General features: G+C 44.2%; 1 non-coding gene across 1 annotated transcript; it reads right to left on the reverse strand.

Moving 5' to 3' along the window:
- Window positions 1-904: 904 nt before the first annotated feature.
- Window positions 905-1,007, reverse strand: LOC149843170 (small nucleolar RNA R71). Its single transcript, XR_016431296.1, has one exon. It is a non-coding gene; the product is annotated as a small nucleolar RNA R71 (small nucleolar RNA).
- Between the last annotated feature and the right edge of the window lie 2,453 nt (window positions 1,008-3,460).

The following is a 3,460-nucleotide window of genomic DNA, read 5'->3' on the forward strand; positions in this document are numbered from 1 at the left end:
GGGAACGGCGAATTAATTACTTTATTTCTTAGAGTTTGATTTATTAATTTGTTTTAGTTAGTTAATTAGTTGTTTTTTTAGTTAGTAGGATTAGTAAGTGAATATAGGATTAACATAGTTAGTAAATATAGGATTCACGTATTGTTCTTTTTAGGATTCACTTAATTTTCATTCTGCAAGGAGCGAGTAGACAGGTGGGTTTTAGAAAAACTTAGTTTGTGATTTCCTGTATTTATTTGTTTCAGTATTTTAGAATAGTTTACTTTGTTATTTATTTATTTAGTTATAGAATTCTGACATAGATAGAGAGCATATATGTTTCTTAGTATTGTTATTTGTTTTATTTACATTTTATTACCTGTGTTAGTTTAGATTTAGATTTAGGTCGTTTGCTTACATCTGGTCTTAGTACCAGTGTATGCACGGGCGACGAGGTTTAGGAACCCCATTACACCCATTTGTTGACGACCCAGAGAGAATTTTACATTCTCATCAAAGTTCGACAACAATGGCTGACATGGATCCTCCACCCCCAGTTCATCCACGTCCTCTGCGGGAATACTTCATTCCCATAGACTATGTTCAGGCATCCTGCATTCAGAGACCCGATGTAGGAGCGCCGCATTATGAGATTAAGGCCAGCATTATTCAGATGCTCCATCTTTTTATGGCCTTAATCATGAAGATCCCTACCGACATTTAGATGAATTCCTCGAAATCTGTTCTACTGTAAAGATACAGAATTTCGATGATGATGCTTTGAAGTTGACTCTATTTCCTTTTTCATTGAAGGACAAAGCCAAGTATTGGCTAAAGTCCTTAGATTCTGTAGAAATAGAGTCCTGGGATCAATTGCAACAGGTGTTTCTTCGGAAATACTTTCCCATTGGTCGTACGAACCAATATCGTAGAGCCATCACTAGATTTTCAGAGCTAGATGGTGAGCGCTTTCATGAGACCTGGGAGAGAATGAAGGATCTCCTCAGGAAATGTCCTCATCATCAGGTGCCGAAATGGCAACTGGTGCAGAGCTTTTACGATGGATTGTCTGACAAGAATCGTCAGATGATCGACTCTTCGTGTGGAGGGACATTCATGCTGAAGAGCGAGGACGAAGCATGGAGGTTATTTGATACATTGGCTGAAAATTCACTCCACCATGCTTTGAGTTCTCATTCTGATAGAGCCACACCCAGCATTCAGAAGAAAGCTGGTGTTCTTGAGATTGGTCCATCCACTACACTACAGTGCAAGGTAGACATGATTGCTCAGAAGCTGGACCAGCTTCTCTCAGGACCATCCACTACACAGCAGGTGTGTACTCTTTGTGCCAGTCCGGCACACGATATCACTGAGTGCCCTTCAGCATCTCAGTACCCTGAATTTGTTTAAGAACAAGTTCAGGCAGCTCAGGGTTACGTCAGATCGCCGAATAACCCATTTTCATCGACATATAATCCGGGTTGGCGTAACCATCCCAATTTTTCATGGAAGAATCCACAGTCTTCCATGCAGATGCCTACATCCTCTCAGCCAGCTCGGCAGCCATCTTTTACTCAATCATTCCAGAGGCCGAGCTATTCTCAGTCTTCTTCTTCAGTCACTCCCCCGATTCATCAGGAGTCTGCCCTGCAGACATCTTTCGAGGAGAGACTTCTCCAGGAATTCCAAGAGGTGAAAACCTCTAATCAAAATGCCTTCGAGAAGTGTAGCCAGATATTGAGCTCACATACGCAGTCCATTGCGAAGTTAGAGTCGCAAATGGGACAGTTAGCTGAGGCTATTAGTAGGAGACCTGAGGGTACATTGCCGAGTCAGGCTGTCATGAACCCGAAGGGCAAGGACCAGATGACTGGAGGCCTATTTCATACTGAGACACAACAGCAGGACAAATCGGTTATGGCCCTGAGGAGTGGACGTGAGTATCACGTCGAGAGCAGAGAGAGAGAGTAGAGAGAGGATAGAGGAGCCAGAGACCATTGTTTCACCTACGTCGGCTCAGCCATCATCATCATCCCCATCCTCATCATCATCTTCATTATCTTCATCATCATCATCTTCATCTTCAGTGCAGAAGAAGGATAGGAGTGAGACTTCTCACAAAGAGAAGGAACCACCCGAGTATATTCCCCCACCACCCTATCTCAAAGCATTAGAGTCTCCTGGATATAGAGGGAAGCAAGGTGCGAAGATCCAGGACATGCTTGACATATTCAAGCATGTGCAGATCAACCTACCTTTGCTCGATGCGATTCAGCAGGTGCCGGCATATGCCAAATTCCTGAAGGAGCTATGTACGCAGAAGCGTAAATCTAGAGAGAGAGTTCCTAACAGGGTCCATCTGACTGAGCAGGTGAGTTCAGTACTTCAGCATCAGACACCACCAAAGCTCAAGGACCCTGGAGCCCCTATCATTGCTTGTACTATAGGGAACATCCGGATAGAACGCGCATTGCTCGATCTTGGAGCAAGTGTGAACATTCTGCCTGGGTATTTCTTTGATTCTTTCGGGCTAGGAGAGATAAAATCGACTCCGATTACACTGCAGCTGGCAGATCATTCTGTCAAGGTACCGAGAGGTGTCTTGGAGGATGTGCTAGTTAAAGTGGATGATTTTTATTTTCTAGTCGATTTCATTATTCTTGATATGGAAGGAGTAGACAACCAGCACCAGACTCCGATCATTTTAGGCAGACCATTCCTGGCAACTGCCAATGCGTGCATCAACTGTAGAACCGGAGCCATGGATCTCTCATTCGGCAATAGGAAAGTCAAGCTGAATATTTTCAATGCCGCGATGGGACCAGCGGGAGACATGGACTGCTTTCATGTAGATATTGCACATGAGTTAGTGGAGGAGCAGCCCGAGTTGTATATTACTGAAGATTCTTTAGATTTGTACCATATAGAGAAGAATAGTGGTGTAGATAGTGTAGATGTGTCTAGAGTGTCGTCAGAGAGACCACCTTGGGGAGCCATCATTGAGACTCTACCACCACTTGCGGAGACACCCGCCAAATCTTCGATCGAGTCACCTCCGAAACTTGAGTTGAAATCCTTACCGGATTCACTCAAGTATGCATACCTCGAAGATGATGAGACTCTGCCTGTGATCATCTCGTCCCTGCTCACTGAGGAGCAGGAGCAAAGATTGCTGACTATTCTTAAAGAGCACAAGGCAGCGATTGGCTGGGGAGTTGCTGATCTGAAGGGGATTGATCCTTCATTCTGTATGCATAGAATACATTGTGATGAGGAAGTCAAGCCATTTAGGGATATGCAGAGAAGGCTAAATCCCAACATGAAGGAAGTGGTGAAGAACGAGGTGGTGAAGTGGTTGGATGCTGGAATCATTTACCCTATTTCTGATAGCCAGTGGGTCAGCCCGATTCAGGTTGTGCCAAAGAAGTCAGGACTCATTGTTGTTGAGAACGAGAAGGGTGAGAGAATTCCGATGAGA

The sequence above is a fragment of the Nuphar pumila genome, chromosome 3, assembly GCF_984573655.1.
Source record: "Nuphar pumila chromosome 3, dmNupPumi1.hap1.1, whole genome shotgun sequence".
NCBI classification, from domain to species: Eukaryota; Viridiplantae; Streptophyta; class Magnoliopsida; order Nymphaeales; family Nymphaeaceae; genus Nuphar; species Nuphar pumila.